The sequence below is a fragment of the Bufo bufo genome, chromosome 9 (assembly GCF_905171765.1).
Source record: "Bufo bufo chromosome 9, aBufBuf1.1, whole genome shotgun sequence".
Classification (NCBI taxonomy): Eukaryota; Metazoa; Chordata; class Amphibia; order Anura; family Bufonidae; genus Bufo; species Bufo bufo.
In genome coordinates this window covers 144,383,296-144,405,498 of record NC_053397.1, presented here as the reverse complement: position 1 = coordinate 144,405,498, position 22,203 = coordinate 144,383,296, and positions in this window count along the sequence as shown.

Below are 22,203 nucleotides of genomic sequence, written 5' to 3'. Positions count from 1 at the left end.
CTTGAATTCATGGGGACCCAGAAGAACCTAGGGTTGCCACCTTTTCTGACAAAAAACACAATTAGGGCTCATGCACACAGCGGTAGCCCGGTCCGCAATACACGGGTACTGGCCATGTGCACCCAGCATCACAGATGCGGACCCATTCACTTGAATGGGTGCGCAATCCGGAAGGTCGGCGAACGGAGGCATGGAATCCCTACGGAGTGCTTCTGTGGGGTTTCTGTCCGTGCCTCCGCACCGCATGCACTACTTTTTTGCGGTGTGCACCATCGGATGCGGATCGCAGACCCCATTTAAGTGAATGGGTCCGCATCTGCATACAGCAGCCCTACGGTCGTTGCAAGTGCATTGCGGACTGCAATTTAAGGTCCGCAGCACGGGCCCGGCCGGCACACGGCAAAGTGGGTGTGGTTTTAGCTTCACACGACTGATTTTGGCAATTTTTTTCTTTTGACACATCTTTTCAACCAATCAGTGGTTGCTTCAATATTAAGCTGATTTTTCAGCTTGAGGTTTCGGAAGCAGATCTGCGCCAAAAAAGGTGCAGAAAACGCATCAACTTACATGGAGCTGGGGGGGGTTTTCTGCTTCCTATTCATTTTAATGAGAGATTCAGCGCTAATTCTGCCCCAGAATAGGACATGCAAAACAAGAAGCAATAGAAATGAATGGGAGGCTGATTTTGAGGCAGAAATAATCAAAAATCGGCACCAAAAAACTCAGTGGGGCACATTTACTAAGGCTACTTTCACACTAGCGTTTTTGCTGGATCCGGCAGGGCTCAGCAAAAATGCTGCCGTTACTGATAATACAACCATCTGCATCCGTTATGAACGGATCCGGTTGTATTATCTTTAACCTGTTTAGGACATAGGGCGTACCGGTACACCCTGATTTCCCGGTCCTTAAGGACACAGGGCGTACGGGTACGTCCTATGTATTTCCGATCACCGGTGGTGATCGGAACAATGTGCCTGCTCAAATCATTGAGCAGGCACCTTGGCTAAATGCAAGGGTGCCTGCAAACCGCAGGTCAATTTCCCCCCCCCGTGTCGACGATCGCCGCAAACCGCAGGTCAATTCAGACCTGCGGTTTTACCTTATGCGGCGGTGCCATCGGGTCCCCATGCGGCTGTAGGAGGGACCCGATGGCATGGAAGGCAGCGCGATGCCTTCCTTTGGCATCGCGCTGCCTTCCTGTGACGAGCCTGGGGTGATGGACCATGTGATCTGACATCACCACAGGTCCTTTAGCCGGCAGCTCATGATTAAAGAAGTAAGAAGAGATCGGCAGCTACGCGATCAAGAGGAGAATGTGAGTTAATTATTTTTTATTTATTTTTTTGTTTCAAAGGTATTTATTGAAGTTTTACACAATAAAGAGGTACAGAGCACAGTGTGTACATAGTAGAGGACAAATTGTCCAGTCAAATAAACAATCCAGACAAATAAAAAAAAAAAGGGTAAAAATAACATAATGTCAGGGGTAGCAATCAAGCAGTGATGCATCGGTTGGACTTCTTCTCAGGTGGCGTACGTTAGTAAGGAGGCCCACAAATCCATCCATCCCCCAGTTGCGTACAATACATACTGAGTCCTATCAAAGTTCTGGATAAAGAGAAAGATTAGCGGAATGGGGGGAGGACGACCAAGGCTCCCAGATCCTCCCGAATAGGGTAAATGTATCCGAAAGGATAGCTGTCAGCCGTTCAAATTGGTAAATCTTGTTGATCCTATCGGGTACTGCCTGGTAGTTCAGTGATAGGGAACGCCACTGGGAGGCAATATGGATCCTAGCAGCAAACAAAATATATTGGGTCAATTTAAATTTGGCGTTTGTCAACTTTGATGGCTTATCGCCCAAAAGAAAGACCGAGGGTGTAGGGGGGAGGGTGTGCCCCAACAGGGATGAAAGTAGATCGCTAATGCGACCCCACAACCTGGAGGCTATGGGACATGTCCACCAGGTATGTAACATCGTACCCTCCTCTCCACAACCCCGGAAACAAATAGAAGGGACCTCTGGGTAGAAGTGGTGTAATTTTGCCGGCACTAGATATGTCCGATGAAGGATCTTGATTGAGGTCTCCGCCAGGGTGGTTTGCCATGACCCCTTGGAGAGCGTCTGGGAGCGTTGGTGCCATCTAGATACACTGGATTCCTCCAATAGATCAGCCTCCCACTCCAACATGTAACGTAGCTTGGAGTCTTCTGGGGGCACATTGAGGATAGTATAAATTCGGGACAGTAGACTCTGTTTATATAGAGAGAAAGACATTAGCCTTTCAAAAGGGGTATAATCAATCTTATGGGAACCATTTTTTAAGGATTGGAGAAATGAGAAAACTCTCCGGACATTAAACTGTTCCCGGACCGGTGGGGCAAATTTCTCCATGAATTATTTTTTATTTTTTTAACCCTCAATTGACCACCTACTAAGCATTCTGTATTAAAGAACCATGTTATAAGGGAAAATAATAACATCTACACAACACCGAACCCAAACCTGAACTTATGTGAAGAAGTTCGGGTCTGGGTACCACAGTCAGTTTTTTATCACGCGCTTGCAAAACGCATTGCACCCGCACGATAAAAACTGAACAACGGAACGCAATCGCATTCAAAACTGACTGCAATTGGGTACCTACTCACGCGAGTTTGCCGCAACGCATCCGGACCTTATTCGGACACGCTCGTGTGAACTCAGCCTTACTCATACAGCCAATGCATTCCAATACAGAAGTATTGGAATGCATTGTAAAAGGGATTAGACCCCCAAAAGTTGAAGTCCCAAAGTGGGACAAAGAAAAGTTTAAAAGTAAAGTTTTCCCCCCAAAAAATTTAAAGTTTCAAGTAAAAATAAACAAAAACGTAATTTTCCCCAAATAAAGTTAAAAAAATAGGGGGGAAAAAAAGTAGACATATTAGGTATCGCCGCGTCTGTATCGACCGGTTCTATAAACATATCACATGACCTAACCCCTCAGATGAACACCGTAAAAAATAAAAACTGTGCTAAATAAACCATTTTTTTGTCACCTTACATCACAAAAAGTACAACAGTAATCGATCAAAAAGGCGTATGCCCACCAAAATAGTACCAATCTAACCGTCACCTCATCTCGCAAAAAATGAGCCCCTACCTAAGACAATCGCCAAAAAACTAAAAAAACTATGGCTCAGAATATGGTGACACTAAAACATCATTTTTTTGTTTTAAAAAAGCTGTTATTGTGTAAAACTTAAAATTAAAAACTTAAATTAAAGTATACATATTAGGTATCGCCGTGTCCGTATCGACCGTCTCTATAAAAATATCACATGACCTAAACCCTCAGGTGAACACCGTAAAAAAAAAAGTGTAAAAAAAGCAATTTTTTGTCATCTTACATCACAAAAAGTGTAATAGCAAGCGATCAAAAAGTCATATGCACCCTAAAATAGTGCCAATCAAACATCACGCAAAAAATGAGATCCTACCTAAGATAATCGCCCAAAAACTGAAAAAACTATGGCTCTCAGACTATGGAGACACTAAAACATGATATTTTTTTTGTTTCAAAAATGAAATCATTGTGTAAAACTTACATAAATAAAATAAAGTATACATATTAGGTATCGCCGCGTCCGTAATAACCTGCTCTATAAAAATATCACATGACCTAACCCCTCAGGTGAACACCGTAAAAATAAAAATGGTGTTAAAAAAGCAATTTTTTGTCATCTTACATCACAAAAAGTGTAATAGCAAGCGATCAAAAAGTCATATGCACCCCAAAATAGTGCCAATCGAACCGTCATCTCATCCCACAAAAAATGAGACCCTACCTAAGATAATCGCCCAAAAAAAAACTATGGCTCTCAGACTATGGAGACACCAAAACATGATTTTTTTTGTTTAAAAAATGAAATCATTGTGTAAAACTTACATAAGTAAAAAAATTGTATACATATTGGGTATCGCCGCGTCCGTGACAACCTGCTCTATGAAAATACCACATGATCTTAAACTGTCAGATGAATAACAAAAAAAAAAATGTGCCAAAACAGCTATTTCTTGTTACCTTGCCTCACAAAAAGTGTAATATAGAGCAACCAAAAATCATATGTACCCTAAACTAGTACCAACAAAACTTCCACCCTATCCCATAGTTTCTAAAATGGGGCAACTTTTTTGGAGTTTCTACTCTAGGGGTGCATCAGGGGGGCTTCAAATGGGACATGGTGTCAAAAAAACAGTCCAGCAAAATCTGCTTGTATCTCTATTTTCCATTAATTCTTGTGGAACACGTAAAGGGTTAACAAAGTTTGTAAAATCAGTTTTGAATACCTTGAGGGGTGTAGTTTCTTACATGGGGTCACTTTTATGGAGTTTCTACTCTAGAGGTGCATCAGGGGGGCTTCAAATGGGACATGGTGTAAAAAAAAAAACAGTCCAGCAAAATCTGCCTTCCAAAACCGTATGGCATTCCTTTCCTTCTGCGCCCTGCAGTGTGCCCGTACAGCAGTTTACGACCACATATGGGGTGTTTCTGTTAACTACAGAATCAGGGCAATACATTTTGAGTTTTGTTTGGCTGTTAACCCTTGCTTTGTACTTGGAAAAAATATTAAAATGGAAAATCTGCCAAAAAAGTGAAATTTTTAAATTGTATCTCTATTTTCCATTATTTCTTTTGGAACACCTAAAGGGTTACCGACGTTTGTAAGCCTCACAAAGTGACTTCAGACCTGAACTGGTCCTTAAAGGGTTTCTACCACCAGAAATACTGTTATGTTGCTGACTGACATTAGCGATGCGCTAATGTCAGCACTACATAACAGTATGTTTCTGACATTTGTCCCTGCAGACGATTTTGTAAAATAACCACTTTTATAATATGCTAATGAGCCTCTAGGTGCTATGTGGGCGTAAAATCAGCACCTAGAGGCTCCGTCTACTCACCCTTTATCCCGCCCAGCTCTTGGTTCTGCCCGCCCCGCTCCTCTTGATTGATGTCACTGTTCCCGGGGCGGGCAGAACCAAGAGCTGGGCGAGATAAAGGGTGAGTGGACGGAGCCTCTAGGTGCTGATTTTACGCCCACATAGCACCTAGAGGCTCATTAGCATATTATAAAAGTGGTTATTTTACAAAAACGGCTGCAGGGACAAATGTCAGAAACATACTGTTATGTAGTGCTGACATTAGCACATCGCTAATGTCAGTCAGCTACATAACAGTATTTCTGGTGGTAGAAACCCTTTAAAAAGTTGGTTTTTGAAAATTTCTGAGAAATTTCAAGATTTACTTCTAAACTTCTAAGTCTTGTAACGTCCGCCAAAAATAAAATATCATTCCCAAAATGATCCTAACATGAAGTAGACATATGGGGAATGTAAAGTAATAACTATTTTTGTAGGTATTACTATGTATTATAGAAGTAGAGAAATTGAAACTTGGAAATTTGCTAATTTTTACAAGTTTTTGGCAAATTTTGTATTTTTTTTATAAATAAAAATGAATTTTTTTTTACTCCATTTTACCAGTGTCATGAAGTACAATATGTGATGAAAAAACTATCTCAGAATGGCCTGGATAAGTCAAAGCGTTTTAAAGTTATCAGCACTTAAAGTGACACTGGTCAGATTTGCCCTGTAAGCCTCTTACGTCATCCAGTGTACTGGCCGATATCCCGCCGGCACATGCGCACTGTGATGACCATTGTGGGCAGCAGCATCATTCCATGCAGTGCGCATGCGCGGTCGGGATATAGGCCAGTACACTGGATGACGTAAGAGGCTTACAGGGCGGGCCAAGCAACAGGCTGGGGAGGGGTTATGTGAGAAGAAGGAAGAGCGGCCTGGGCACTTACAGCCCGAACGCCGCCCCCTGGGCACTTTGCGAGACCTCATTTACATATGAATAAAACTCAGTTTTTGCCCCTGGTGAACATCCAAACAAAAAGACAAAGGTACCATTTGACTGATCTATAGTTATGCTATAGTGCTATGTAAGTGGTCTATAAGGGCAAATTGTGGTGACAGACTCCCTTTAACCACCTCAGCGCCCTTAGCTTAAACACCCTTAATGACCAGGCCACTTTTTACACTTCTGACCTACACTACTTTAACCGTTTATTGCTCGGTCATGCAACTTACCACCCAAATGAATTTTACCTCCTTTTCTTCTCACTAATAGAGCTTTCATTTGGTGGTATTTCATTGCTGCTGACATTTTTACTTTTTTTGTTATTAATCGAAATTTAACGATTTTTTTTGCAAAAAAATGACATTTTTCACTTTCAGTTGTAAAATTTTGCAAAAAAAACGACATCCATATATAAATTTTTCTCTAAATTTATTGTTCTACATGTCTTTGATAAAAAAAAAATGTTTGGGTAAAAAAAAAAAATGGTTTGGGTAAAAGTTATAGCGTTTACAAACTATGGTACAAAAATGTGAATTTCCGCTTTTTGAAGCAGCTCCGACTTTCTGAGCACCTGTCATGTTTCCTGAGGTTCTACAATGGCCAGACAGTACAAACACCCCACAAATGACCCCATTTCGGAAAGTAGACACCCTAAGGTATTCGCTGATGGGCATAGTGAGTTCATAGAACTTTTTATTTTTTGTCACAAGTTAGTGGAAAATGATCATTTTTTATTTTTTTTTTCCTTACAAAGTCTCATATTCCACTAACTTGTGACAAAAAATAAAAACTTCTATGAACTCACTATGCCCATCAGCGAATACCTTGGGGTGTCTTCTTTCCAAAATGGGGTCACTTGTGGGGTAGTTATACTGCCCTGGCATTCTAGGGGCCCTAATGTGTGAGAAGTAGTTTGAAATCAAAATCTGTAAAAAATGTTCGGTGAAATCCGAAAGGTGCTCTTTGGAATGTGGGCCCCTTTGCCCACCTAGGCTGCAAAAAAATGTCACACATGTGGTATCTCCGTACTCAGGAGAAGTTGGGCAATGTGTTTTGGGGTGTCATTTTACATATACCCATGCTGGGTGAGAGAAATATCTTGGCAAAAGACAACTTTTCCCATTTTTTTATACAAAGTTGGCATTTGACCAAGATATTTATCTCACCCAGCATGGGTATATGTAAAATGACACCCCAAAACACATGACGGAAGAAGTTGTGGGGTGAGCAGGACTCCCGCCACTTACTAACCTCACCTCACAACAGACAGAAGACGCAAGCAGAACCGCCGCACTTACTGGCCGGGAATGCCGGGACTCCTGCAGCGGCTCCTCCGCAGACTTCGCCCGTTTTCACATTCTTGAAGTAGAGGCTAGAGAAACCGATCGTCTCAAAAATTACCAGAGACGACAGGAGAGCGCCTCCTGCTGGCAGCTATGTGATTCAAAGCGGTGGAATTGCATTTCCAAAGTCAAGTAACTATATGGCCTCCACAGGACCGTGCAAACAGCGGGTCCGCGGTATAGGGGCACCAGCGGCGGGCGCACGGTTGATGCCCATGCATTGTGGACCACAATTTGCAGTCCGCAGCACGGGCGCGATTGGCACATGGTTGTGTACATGAGGCCTATGGCCGTCTACATAGGTGGATGGTAACCGTAGCGCTGCAGCACACAGCTGTGAGGAGGAACATGTTCAGCACGCCTTTATCTTTATTTCACTAGGCAGGGACATAACTTGAATTCATGGGGACCCAGAAGAACCTAGGGTTGCCACCTTTTCTGACAAAAAACACAATTAGGGCTCATGCACACAGCGGTAGCCCGGTCCGCAATACACGGGTACTGGCCATGTGCACCCAGCATCACAGATGCGGACCCATTCACTTGAATGGGTGCGCAATCCGGAAGGTCGGCGAACGGAGGCATGGAATCCCTACGGAGTGCTTCTGTGGGGTTTCTGTCCGTGCCTCCGCACCGCATGCACTACTTTTTTGCGGTGTGCACCATCGGATGCGGATCGCAGACCCCATTTAAGTGAATGGGTCCGCATCTGCATACAGCAGCCCTACGGTCGTTGCAAGTGCATTGCGGACTGCAATTTAAGGTCCGCAGCACGGGCCCGGCCGGCACACGGCAAAGTGGGTGTGGTTTTAGCTTCACACGACTGATTTTGGCAATTTTTTTCTTTTGACACATCTTTTCAACCAATCAGTGGTTGCTTCAATATTAAGCTGATTTTTCAGCTTGAGGTTTCGGAAGCAGATCTGCGCCAAAAAAGGTGCAGAAAACGCATCAACTTACATGGAGCTGGGGGGGGTTTTCTGCTTCCTATTCATTTTAATGAGAGATTCAGCGCTAATTCTGCCCCAGAATAGGACATGCAAAACAAGAAGCAATAGAAATGAATGGGAGGCTGATTTTGAGGCAGAAATAATCAAAAATCGGCACCAAAAAACTCAGTGGGGCACATTTACTAAGGCTACTTTCACACTAGCGTTTTTGCTGGATCCGGCAGGGCTCAGCAAAAATGCTGCCGTTACTGATAATACAACCATCTGCATCCGTTATGAACGGATCCGGTTGTATTATCTTTAACCTGTTTAGGACATAGGGCGTACCGGTACACCCTGATTTCCCGGTCCTTAAGGACACAGGGCGTACGGGTACGTCCTATGTATTTCCGATCACCGGTGGTGATCGGAACAATGTGCCTGCTCAAATCATTGAGCAGGCACCTTGGCTAAATGCAAGGGTGCCTGCAAACCGCAGGTCAATTTCCCCCCCCCGTGTCGACGATCGCCGCAAACCGCAGGTCAATTCAGACCTGCGGTTTTACCTTATGCGGCGGTGCCATCGGGTCCCCATGCGGCTGTAGGAGGGACCCGATGGCATGGAAGGCAGCGCGATGCCTTCCTTTGGCATCGCGCTGCCTTCCTGTGACGAGCCTGGGGTGATGGACCATGTGATCTGACATCACCACAGGTCCTTTAGCCGGCAGCTCATGATTAAAGAAGTAAGAAGAGATCGGCAGCTACGCGATCAAGAGGAGAATGTGAGTTAATTATTTTTTATTTATTTTTTTGTTTCAAAGGTATTTATTGAAGTTTTACACAATAAAGAGGTACAGAGCACAGTGTGTACATAGTAGAGGACAAATTGTCCAGTCAAATAAACAATCCAGACAAATAAAAAAAAAAAGGGTAAAAATAACATAATGTCAGGGGTAGCAATCAAGCAGTGATGCATCGGTTGGACTTCTTCTCAGGTGGCGTACGTTAGTAAGGAGGCCCACAAATCCATCCATCCCCCAGTTGCGTACAATACATACTGAGTCCTATCAAAGTTCTGGATAAAGAGAAAGATTAGCGGAATGGGGGGAGGACGACCAAGGCTCCCAGATCCTCCCGAATAGGGTAAATGTATCCGAAAGGATAGCTGTCAGCCGTTCAAATTGGTAAATCTTGTTGATCCTATCGGGTACTGCCTGGTAGTTCAGTGATAGGGAACGCCACTGGGAGGCAATATGGATCCTAGCAGCAAACAAAATATATTGGGTCAATTTAAATTTGGCGTTTGTCAACTTTGATGGCTTATCGCCCAAAAGAAAGACCGAGGGTGTAGGGGGGAGGGTGTGCCCCAACAGGGATGAAAGTAGATCGCTAATGCGACCCCACAACCTGGAGGCTATGGGACATGTCCACCAGGTATGTAACATCGTACCCTCCTCTCCACAACCCCGGAAACAAATAGAAGGGACCTCTGGGTAGAAGTGGTGTAATTTTGCCGGCACTAGATATGTCCGATGAAGGATCTTGATTGAGGTCTCCGCCAGGGTGGTTTGCCATGACCCCTTGGAGAGCGTCTGGGAGCGTTGGTGCCATCTAGATACACTGGATTCCTCCAATAGATCAGCCTCCCACTCCAACATGTAACGTAGCTTGGAGTCTTCTGGGGGCACATTGAGGATAGTATAAATTCGGGACAGTAGACTCTGTTTATATAGAGAGAAAGACATTAGCCTTTCAAAAGGGGTATAATCAATCTTATGGGAACCATTTTTTAAGGATTGGAGAAATGAGAAAACTCTCCGGACATTAAACTGTTCCCGGACCGGTGGGGCAAATTTCTCCATGAATTATTTTTTATTTTTTTAACCCTCAATTGACCACCTACTAAGCATTCTGTATTAAAGAACCATGTTATAAGGGAAAATAATAACATCTACACAACACCGAACCCAAACCTGAACTTATGTGAAGAAGTTCGGGTCTGGGTACCACAGTCAGTTTTTTATCACGCGCTTGCAAAACGCATTGCACCCGCACGATAAAAACTGAACAACGGAACGCAATCGCATTCAAAACTGACTGCAATTGGGTACCTACTCACGCGAGTTTGCCGCAACGCATCCGGACCTTATTCGGACACGCTCGTGTGAACTCAGCCTTACTCATACAGCCAATGCATTCCAATACAGAAGTATTGGAATGCATTGTAAAAGGGATTAGACCCCCAAAAGTTGAAGTCCCAAAGTGGGACAAAGAAAAGTTTAAAAGTAAAGTTTTCCCCCCAAAAAATTTAAAGTTTCAAGTAAAAATAAACAAAAACGTAATTTTCCCCAAATAAAGTTAAAAAAATAGGGGGGAAAAAAAGTAGACATATTAGGTATCGCCGCGTCTGTATCGACCGGTTCTATAAACATATCACATGACCTAACCCCTCAGATGAACACCGTAAAAAATAAAAACTGTGCTAAATAAACCATTTTTTTGTCACCTTACATCACAAAAAGTACAACAGTAATCGATCAAAAAGGCGTATGCCCACCAAAATAGTACCAATCTAACCGTCACCTCATCTCGCAAAAAATGAGCCCCTACCTAAGACAATCGCCAAAAAACTAAAAAAACTATGGCTCAGAATATGGTGACACTAAAACATCATTTTTTTGTTTTAAAAAAGCTGTTATTGTGTAAAACTTAAAATTAAAAACTTAAATTAAAGTATACATATTAGGTATCGCCGTGTCCGTATCGACCGTCTCTATAAAAATATCACATGACCTAAACCCTCAGGTGAACACCGTAAAAAAAAAAGTGTAAAAAAAGCAATTTTTTGTCATCTTACATCACAAAAAGTGTAATAGCAAGCGATCAAAAAGTCATATGCACCCTAAAATAGTGCCAATCAAACATCACGCAAAAAATGAGATCCTACCTAAGATAATCGCCCAAAAACTGAAAAAACTATGGCTCTCAGACTATGGAGACACTAAAACATGATATTTTTTTTGTTTCAAAAATGAAATCATTGTGTAAAACTTACATAAATAAAATAAAGTATACATATTAGGTATCGCCGCGTCCGTAATAACCTGCTCTATAAAAATATCACATGACCTAACCCCTCAGGTGAACACCGTAAAAATAAAAATGGTGTTAAAAAAGCAATTTTTTGTCATCTTACATCACAAAAAGTGTAATAGCAAGCGATCAAAAAGTCATATGCACCCCAAAATAGTGCCAATCGAACCGTCATCTCATCCCACAAAAAATGAGACCCTACCTAAGATAATCGCCCAAAAAAAAACTATGGCTCTCAGACTATGGAGACACCAAAACATGATTTTTTTTGTTTAAAAAATGAAATCATTGTGTAAAACTTACATAAGTAAAAAAATTGTATACATATTGGGTATCGCCGCGTCCGTGACAACCTGCTCTATGAAAATACCACATGATCTTAAACTGTCAGATGAATAACAAAAAAAAAAATGTGCCAAAACAGCTATTTCTTGTTACCTTGCCTCACAAAAAGTGTAATATAGAGCAACCAAAAATCATATGTACCCTAAACTAGTACCAACAAAACTTCCACCCTATCCCATAGTTTCTAAAATGGGGCAACTTTTTTGGAGTTTCTACTCTAGGGGTGCATCAGGGGGGCTTCAAATGGGACATGGTGTCAAAAAAACAGTCCAGCAAAATCTGCTTGTATCTCTATTTTCCATTAATTCTTGTGGAACACGTAAAGGGTTAACAAAGTTTGTAAAATCAGTTTTGAATACCTTGAGGGGTGTAGTTTCTTACATGGGGTCACTTTTATGGAGTTTCTACTCTAGAGGTGCATCAGGGGGGCTTCAAATGGGACATGGTGTAAAAAAAAAAACAGTCCAGCAAAATCTGCCTTCCAAAACCGTATGGCATTCCTTTCCTTCTGCGCCCTGCAGTGTGCCCGTACAGCAGTTTACGACCACATATGGGGTGTTTCTGTTAACTACAGAATCAGGGCAATACATTTTGAGTTTTGTTTGGCTGTTAACCCTTGCTTTGTACTTGGAAAAAATATTAAAATGGAAAATCTGCCAAAAAAGTGAAATTTTTAAATTGTATCTCTATTTTCCATTATTTCTTTTGGAACACCTAAAGGGTTACCGACGTTTGTAAGCCTCACAAAGTGACTTCAGACCTGAACTGGTCCTTAAAGGGTTTCTACCACCAGAAATACTGTTATGTTGCTGACTGACATTAGCGATGCGCTAATGTCAGCACTACATAACAGTATGTTTCTGACATTTGTCCCTGCAGACGATTTTGTAAAATAACCACTTTTATAATATGCTAATGAGCCTCTAGGTGCTATGTGGGCGTAAAATCAGCACCTAGAGGCTCCGTCTACTCACCCTTTATCCCGCCCAGCTCTTGGTTCTGCCCGCCCCGCTCCTCTTGATTGATGTCACTGTTCCCGGAGCGGGCAGAACCAAGAGCTGGGCGAGATAAAGGGTGAGTGGACGGAGCCTCTAGGTGCTGATTTTACGCCCACATAGCACCTAGAGGCTCATTAGCATATTATAAAAGTGGTTATTTTACAAAAACGGCTGCAGGGACAAATGTCAGAAACATACTGTTATGTAGTGCTGACATTAGCACATCGCTAATGTCAGTCAGCTACATAACAGTATTTCTGGTGGTAGAAACCCTTTAAAAAGTTGGTTTTTGAAAATTTCGGAGAAATTTCAAGATTTACTTCTAAACTTCTAAGTCTTGTAACGTCCGCCAAAAATAAAATATCATTCCCAAAATGATCCTAACATGAAGTAGACATATGGGGAATGTAAAGTAATAACTATTTTTGTAGGTATTACTATGTATTATAGAAGTAGAGAAATTGAAACTTGGAAATTTGCTAATTTTTACAAGTTTTTGGCAAATTTTGTATTTTTTTTATAAATAAAAATGAATTTTTTTTTACTCCATTTTACCAGTGTCATGAAGTACAATATGTGATGAAAAAACTATCTCAGAATGGCCTGGATAAGTCAAAGCGTTTTAAAGTTATCAGCACTTAAAGTGACACTGGTCAGATTTGCCCTGTAAGCCTCTTACGTCATCCAGTGTACTGGCCGATATCCCGCCGACACATGCGCACTGTGATGACCATTGTGGGCAGCAGCATCATTCCATGCAGTGCGCATGCGCGGTCGGGATATAGGCCAGTACACTGGATGACGTAAGAGGCTTACAGGGCGGGCCAAGCAACAGGCTGGGGAGGGGTTATGTGAGAAGAAGGAAGAGCGGCCTGGGCACTTACAGCCCGAACGCCGCCCCTGGGCACTTTGCGAGACCTCATTTACATATGAATAAAACTCAGTTTTTGCCCCTGGTGAACATCCAAACAAAAAGACAAAGGTACCATTTGACTGATCTATAGTTATGCTATAGTGCTATGTAAGTGGTCTATAAGGGCAAATTGTGGTGACAGACTCCCTTTAACCACCTCAGCGCCCTTAGCTTAAACACCCTTAATGACCAGGCCACTTTTTACACTTCTGACCTACACTACTTTAACCGTTTATTGCTCGGTCATGCAACTTACCACCCAAATGAATTTTACCTCCTTTTCTTCTCACTAATAGAGCTTTCATTTGGTGGTATTTCATTGCTGCTGACATTTTTACTTTTTTTGTTATTAATCGAAATTTAACGATTTTTTTTGCAAAAAAATGACATTTTTCACTTTCAGTTGTAAAATTTTGCAAAAAAAACGACATCCATATATAAATTTTTCTCTAAATTTATTGTTCTACATGTCTTTGATAAAAAAAAAATGTTTGGGTAAAAAAAAAAAATGGTTTGGGTAAAAGTTATAGCGTTTACAAACTATGGTACAAAAATGTGAATTTCCGCTTTTTGAAGCAGCTCCGACTTTCTGAGCACCTGTCATGTTTCCTGAGGTTCTACAATGGCCAGACAGTACAAACACCCCACAAATGACCCCATTTCGGAAAGTAGACACCCTAAGGTATTCGCTGATGGGCATAGTGAGTTCATAGAACTTTTTATTTTTTGTCACAAGTTAGTGGAAAATGATCATTTTTTATTTATTTTTTCCTTACAAAGTCTCATATTCCACTAACTTGTGACAAAAAATAAAAACTTCTATGAACTCACTATGCCCATCAGCGAATACCTTGGGGTGTCTTCTTTCCAAAATGGGGTCACTTGTGGGGTAGTTATACTGCCCTGGCATTCTAGGGGCCCTAATGTGTGAGAAGTAGTTTGAAATCAAAATCTGTAAAAAATGTTCGGTGAAATCCGAAAGGTGCTCTTTGGAATGTGGGCCCCTTTGCCCACCTAGGCTGCAAAAAAGTGTCACACATGTGGTATCTCCGTACTCAGGAGAAGTTGGGCAATGTGTTTTGGGGTGTCATTTTACATATACCCATGCTGGGTGAGAGAAATATCTTGGCAAAAGACAACTTTTCCCATTTTTTTATACAAAGTTGGCATTTGACCAAGATATTTATCTCACCTAGCATGGGTATATGTAAAATGACACCCCAAAACACATGACGGAAGAAGTTGTGGGGTGAGCAGGACTCCCGCCACTTACTAACCTCACCTCACAACAGACAGAAGACGCAAGCAGAACCGCCGCACTTACTGGCCGGGAATGCCGGGACTCCTGCAGCGGCTCCTCCGCAGACTTCGCCCGTTTTCACATTCTTGAAGTAGAGGCTAGAGAAACCGATCGTCTCAAAAATTACCAGAGACGACAGGAGAGCGCCTCCTGCTGGCAGCTATGTGATTCAAAGCGGTGGAATTGCATTTCCAAAGTCAAGTAACTATATGGCCTCCACAGGACCGTGCAAACAGCGGGTCCGCGGTATAGGGGCACCAGCGGCGGGCGCACGGTTGATGCCCATACATTGTGGACCACAATTTGCAGTCCGCAGCACGGGCGCGATTGGCACATGGTTGTGTACATGAGGCCTATGGCCGTCTACATAGGTGGATGGTAACCGTAGCGCTGCAGCACACAGCTGTGAGGAGGAACATGTTCAGCACGCCTTTATCTTTATTTCACTAGGCAGGGACATAACTTGAATTCATGGGGACCCAGAAGAACCTAGGGTTGCCACCTTTTCTGACAAAAAACACAATTAGGGCTCATGCACACAGCGGTAGCCCGGTCCGCAATACACGGGTACTGGCCATGTGCACCCAGCATCACAGATGCGGACCCATTCACTTGAATGGGTGCGCAATCCGGAAGGTCGGCGAACGGAGGCATGGAATCCCTACGGAGTGCTTCTGTGGGGTTTCTGTCCGTGCCTCCGCACCGCATGCACTACTTTTTTGCGGTGTGCACCATCGGATGCGGATCGCAGACCCCATTTAAGTGAATGGGTCCGCATCTGCATACAGCAGCCCTACGGTCGTTGCAAGTGCATTGCGGACTGCAATTTAAGGTCCGCAGCACGGGCCCGGCCGGCACACGGCAAAGTGGGTGTGGTTTTAGCTTCACACGACTGATTTTGGCAATTTTTTTCTTTTGACACATCTTTTCAACCAATCAGTGGTTGCTTCAATATTAAGCTGATTTTTCAGCTTGAGGTTTCGGAAGCAGATCTGCGCCAAAAAAGGTGCAGAAAACGCATCAACTTACATGGAGCTGGGGGGGGTTTTCTGCTTCCTATTCATTTTAATGAGAGATTCAGCGCTAATTCTGCCCCAGAATAGGACATGCAAAACAAGAAGCAATAGAAATGAATGGGAGGCTGATTTTGAGGCAGAAATAATCAAAAATCGGCACCAAAAAACTCAGTGGGGCACATTTACTAAGGCTACTTTCACACTAGCGTTTTTGCTGGATCCGGCAGGGCTCAGCAAAAATGCTGCCGTTACTGATAATACAACCATCTGCATCCGTTATGAACGGATCCGGTTGTATTATCTTTAACCTGTTTAGGACATAGGGCGTACCGGTACACCCTGATTTCCCGGTCCTTAAGGACACAGGGCGTACGGGTACGTCCTATGTATTTCCGATCACCGGTGGTGATCGGAACAATGTGCCTGCTCAAATCATTGAGCAGGCACCTTGGCTAAATGCAAGGGTGCCTGCAAACCGCAGGTCAATTCCCCCCCCCCCCCCGTGTCGACGATCGCCGCAAACCGCAGGTCAATTCAGACCTGCGGTTTTACCTTATGCGGCGGTGCCATCGGGTCCCCATGCGGCTGTAGGAGGGACCCGATGGCATGGAAGGCAGAGCGATGCCTTCCTTTGGCATCGCGCTGCCTTCCTGTGACGAGCCTGGGGTGATGGACCATGTGATCTGACATCACCACAGGTCCTTTAGCCGGCAGCTCATGATTAAAGAAGTAAGAAGAGATCGGCAGCTACGCGATCAAGAGGAGAATGTGAGTTAATTATTTTTTATTTATTTTTTTGTTTCAAAGGTATTTATTGAAGTTTTACACAATAAAGAGGTACAGAGCACAGTGTGTACATAGTAGAGGACAAATTGTCCAGTCAAATAAACAATCCAGACAAATAAAAAAAAAAAGGGTAAAAATAACATAATGTCAGGGGTAGCAATCAAGCAGTGATGCATCGGTTGGACTTCTTCTCAGGTGGCGTACGTTAGTAAGGAGGCCCACAAATCCATCCATCCCCCAGTTGCGTACAATACATACTGAGTCCTATCAAAGTTCTGGATAAAGAGAAAGATTAGCGGAATGGGGGGAGGACGACCAAGGCTCCCAGATCCTCCCGAATAGGGTAAATGTATCCGAAAGGATAGCTGTCAGCCGTTCAAATTGGTAAATCTTGTTGATCCTATCGGGTACTGCCTGGTAGTTCAGTGATAGGGAACGCCACTGGGAGGCAATATGGATCCTAGCAGCAAACAAAATATATTGGGTCAATTTAAATTTGGCGTTTGTCAACTTTGATGGCTTATCGCCCAAAAGAAAGACCGAGGGTGTAGGGGGGAGGGTGTGCCCCAACAGGGATGAAAGTAGATCGCTAATGCGACCCCACAACCTGGAGGCTATGGGACATGTCCACCAGGTATGTAACATCGTACCCTCCTCTCCACAACCCCGGAAACAAATAGAAGGGACCTCTGGGTAGAAGTGGTGTAATTTTGCCGGCACTAGATATGTCCGATGAAGGATCTTGATTGAGGTCTCCGCCAGGGTGGTTTGCCATGACCCCTTGGAGAGCGTCTGGGAGCGTTGGTGCCATCTAGATACACTGGATTCCTCCAATAGATCAGCCTCCCACTCCAACATGTAACGTAGCTTGGAGTCTTCTGGGGGCACATTGAGGATAGTATAAATTCGGGACAGTAGACTCTGTTTATATAGAGAGAAAGACATTAGCCTTTCAAAAGGGGTATAATCAATCTTATGGGAACCATTTTTTAAGGATTGGAGAAATGAGAAAACTCTCCGGACATTAAACTGTTCCCGGACCGGTGGGGCAAATTTCTCCATGAATTATTTTTTATTTTTTTAACCCTCAATTGACCACCTACTAAGCATTCTGTATTAAAGAACCATGTTATAAGGGAAAATAATAACATCTACACAACACCGAACCCAAACCTGAACTTATGTGAAGAAGTTCGGGTCTGGGTACCACAGTCAGTTTTTTATCACGCGCTTGCAAAACGCATTGCACCCGCACGATAAAAACTGAACAACGGAACGCAATCGCATTCAAAACTGACTGCAATTGGGTACCTACTCACGCGAGTTTGCCGCAACGCATCCGGACCTTATTCGGACACGCTCGTGTGAACTCAGCCTTACTCATACAGCCAATGCATTCCAATACAGAAGTATTGGAATGCATTGTAAAAGGGATTAGACCCCCAAAAGTTGAAGTCCCAAAGTGGGACAAAGAAAAGTTTAAAAGTAAAGTTTTCCCCCCAAAAAATTTAAAGTTTCAAGTAAAAATAAACAAAAACGTAATTTTCCCCAAATAAAGTTAAAAAAATAGGGGGGAAAAAAAGTAGACATATTAGGTATCGCCGCGTCTGTATCGACCGGTTCTATAAACATATCACATGACCTAACCCCTCAGATGAACACCGTAAAAAATAAAAACTGTGCTAAATAAACCATTTTTTTGTCACCTTACATCACAAAAAGTACAACAGTAATCGATCAAAAAGGCGTATGCCCACCAAAATAGTACCAATCTAACCGTCACCTCATCTCGCAAAAAATGAGCCCCTACCTAAGACAATCGCCAAAAAACTAAAAAAACTATGGCTCAGAATATGGTGACACTAAAACATCATTTTTTTGTTTTAAAAAAGCTGTTATTGTGTAAAACTTAAAATTAAAAACTTAAATTAAAGTATACATATTAGGTATCGCCGTGTCCGTATCGACCGTCTCTATAAAAATATCACATGACCTAAACCCTCAGGTGAACACCGTAAAAAAAAAAGTGTAAAAAAAGCAATTTTTTGTCATCTTACATCACAAAAAGTGTAATAGCAAGCGATCAAAAAGTCATATGCACCCTAAAATAGTGCCAATCAAACATCACGCAAAAAATGAGATCCTACCTAAGATAATCGCCCAAAAACTGAAAAAACTATGGCTCTCAGACTATGGAGACACTAAAACATGATATTTTTTTTGTTTCAAAAATGAAATCATTGTGTAAAACTTACATAAATAAAATAAAGTATACATATTAGGTATCGCCGCGTCCGTAATAACCTGCTCTATAAAAATATCACATGACCTAACCCCTCAGGTGAACACCGTAAAAATAAAAATGGTGTTAAAAAAGCAATTTTTTGTCATCTTACATCACAAAAAGTGTAATAGCAAGCGATCAAAAAGTCATATGCACCCCAAAATAGTGCCAATCGAACCGTCATCTCATCCCACAAAAAATGAGACCCTACCTAAGATAATCGCCCAAAAAAAAACTATGGCTCTCAGACTATGGAGACACCAAAACATGATTTTTTTTGTTTAAAAAATGAAATCATTGTGTAAAACTTACATAAGTAAAAAAATTGTATACATATTGGGTATCGCCGCGTCCGTGACAACCTGCTCTATGAAAATACCACATGATCTTAAACTGTCAGATGAATAACAAAAAAAAAAATGTGCCAAAACAGCTATTTCTTGTTACCTTGCCTCACAAAAAGTGTAATATAGAGCAACCAAAAATCATATGTACCCTAAACTAGTACCAACAAAACTTCCACCCTATCCCATAGTTTCTAAAATGGGGCAACTTTTTTGGAGTTTCTACTCTAGGGGTGCATCAGGGGGGCTTCAAATGGGACATGGTGTCAAAAAAACAGTCCAGCAAAATCTGCTTGTATCTCTATTTTCCATTAATTCTTGTGGAACACGTAAAGGGTTAACAAAGTTTGTAAAATCAGTTTTGAATACCTTGAGGGGTGTAGTTTCTTACATGGGGTCACTTTTATGGAGTTTCTACTCTAGAGGTGCATCAGGGGGGCTTCAAATGGGACATGGTGTAAAAAAAAAAACAGTCCAGCAAAATCTGCCTTCCAAAACCGTATGGCATTCCTTTCCTTCTGCGCCCTGCAGTGTGCCCGTACAGCAGTTTACGACCACATATGGGGTGTTTCTGTTAACTACAGAATCAGGGCAATACATTTTGAGTTTTGTTTGGCTGTTAACCCTTGCTTTGTACTTGGAAAAAATATTAAAATGGAAAATCTGCCAAAAAAGTGAAATTTTTAAATTGTATCTCTATTTTCCATTATTTCTTTTGGAACACCTAAAGGGTTACCGACGTTTGTAAGCCTCACAAAGTGACTTCAGACCTGAACTGGTCCTTAAAGGGTTTCTACCACCAGAAATACTGTTATGTTGCTGACTGACATTAGCGATGCGCTAATGTCAGCACTACATAACAGTATGTTTCTGACATTTGTCCCTGCAGACGATTTTGTAAAATAACCACTTTTATAATATGCTAATGAGCCTCTAGGTGCTATGTGGGCGTAAAATCAGCACCTAGAGGCTCCGTCTACTCACCCTTTATCCCGCCCAGCTCTTGGTTCTGCCCGCCCCGCTCCTCTTGATTGATGTCACTGTTCCCGGAGCGGGCAGAACCAAGAGCTGGGCGAGATAAAGGGTGAGTGGACGGAGCCTCTAGGTGCTGATTTTACGCCCACATAGCACCTAGAGGCTCATTAGCATATTATAAAAGTGGTTATTTTACAAAAACGGCTGCAGGGACAAATGTCAGAAACATACTGTTATGTAGTGCTGACATTAGCACATCGCTAATGTCAGTCAGCTACATAACAGTATTTCTGGTGGTAGAAACCCTTTAAAAAGTTGGTTTTTGAAAATTTCGGAGAAATTTCAAGATTTACTTCTAAACTTCTAAGTCTTGTAACGTCCGCCAAAAATAAAATATCATTCCCAAAATGATCCTAACATGAAGTAGACATATGGGGAATGTAAAGTAATAACTATTTTTGTAGGTATTACTATGTATTATAGAAGTAGAGAAATTGAAACTTGGAAATTTGCTAATTTTTACAAGTTTTTGGCAAATTTTGTATTTTTTTTATAAATAAAAATGAATTTTTTTTTACTCCATTTTACCAGTGTCATGAAGTACAATATGTGATGAAAAAACTATCTCAGAATGGCCTGGATAAGTCAAAGCGTTTTAAAGTTATCAGCACTTAAAGTGACACTGGTCAGATTTGCCCTGTAAGCCTCTTACGTCATCCAGTGTACTGGCCGATATCCCGCCGACACATGCGCACTGTGATGACCATTGTGGGCAGCAGCATCATTCCATGCAGTGCGCATGCGCGGTCGGGATATAGGCCAGTACACTGGATGACGTAAGAGGCTTACAGGGCGGGCCAAGCAACAGGCTGGGGAGGGGTTATGTGAGAAGAAGGAAGAGCGGCCTGGGCACTTACAGCCCGAACGCCGCCCCTGGGCACTTTGCGAGACCTCATTTACATATGAATAAAACTCAGTTTTTGCCCCTGGTGAACATCCAAACAAAAAGACAAAGGTACCATTTGACTGATCTATAGTTATGCTATAGTGCTATGTAAGTGGTCTATAAGGGCAAATTGTGGTGACAGACTCCCTTTAACCACCTCAGCGCCCTTAGCTTAAACACCCTTAATGACCAGGCCACTTTTTACACTTCTGACCTACACTACTTTAACCGTTTATTGCTCGGTCATGCAACTTACCACCCAAATGAATTTTACCTCCTTTTCTTCTCACTAATAGAGCTTTCATTTGGTGGTATTTCATTGCTGCTGACATTTTTACTTTTTTTGTTATTAATCGAAATTTAACGATTTTTTTTGCAAAAAAATGACATTTTTCACTTTCAGTTGTAAAATTTTGCAAAAAAAAACGACATCCATATATAAATTTTTCTCTAAATTTATTGTTCTACATGTCTTTGATAAAAAAAAAATGTTTGGGTAAAAAAAAAAAAATGGTTTGGGTAAAAGTTATAGCGTTTACAAACTATGGTACAAAAATGTGAATTTCCGCTTTTTGAAGCAGCTCCGACTTTCTGAGCACCTGTCATGTTTCCTGAGGTTCTACAATGGCCAGACAGTACAAACACCCCACAAATGACCCCATTTCGGAAAGTAGACACCCTAAGGTATTCGCTGATGGGCATAGTGAGTTCATAGAACTTTTTATTTTTTGTCACAAGTTAGTGGAAAATGATCATTTTTTATTTATTTTTTCCTTACAAAGTCTCATATTCCACTAACTTGTGACAAAAAATAAAAACTTCTATGAACTCACTATGCCCATCAGCGAATACCTTGGGGTGTCTTCTTTCCAAAATGGGGTCACTTGTGGGGTAGTTATACTGCCCTGGCATTCTAGGGGCCCTAATGTGTGAGAAGTAGTTTGAAATCAAAATCTGTAAAAAATGTTCGGTGAAATCCGAAAGGTGCTCTTTGGAATGTGGGCCCCTTTGCCCACCTA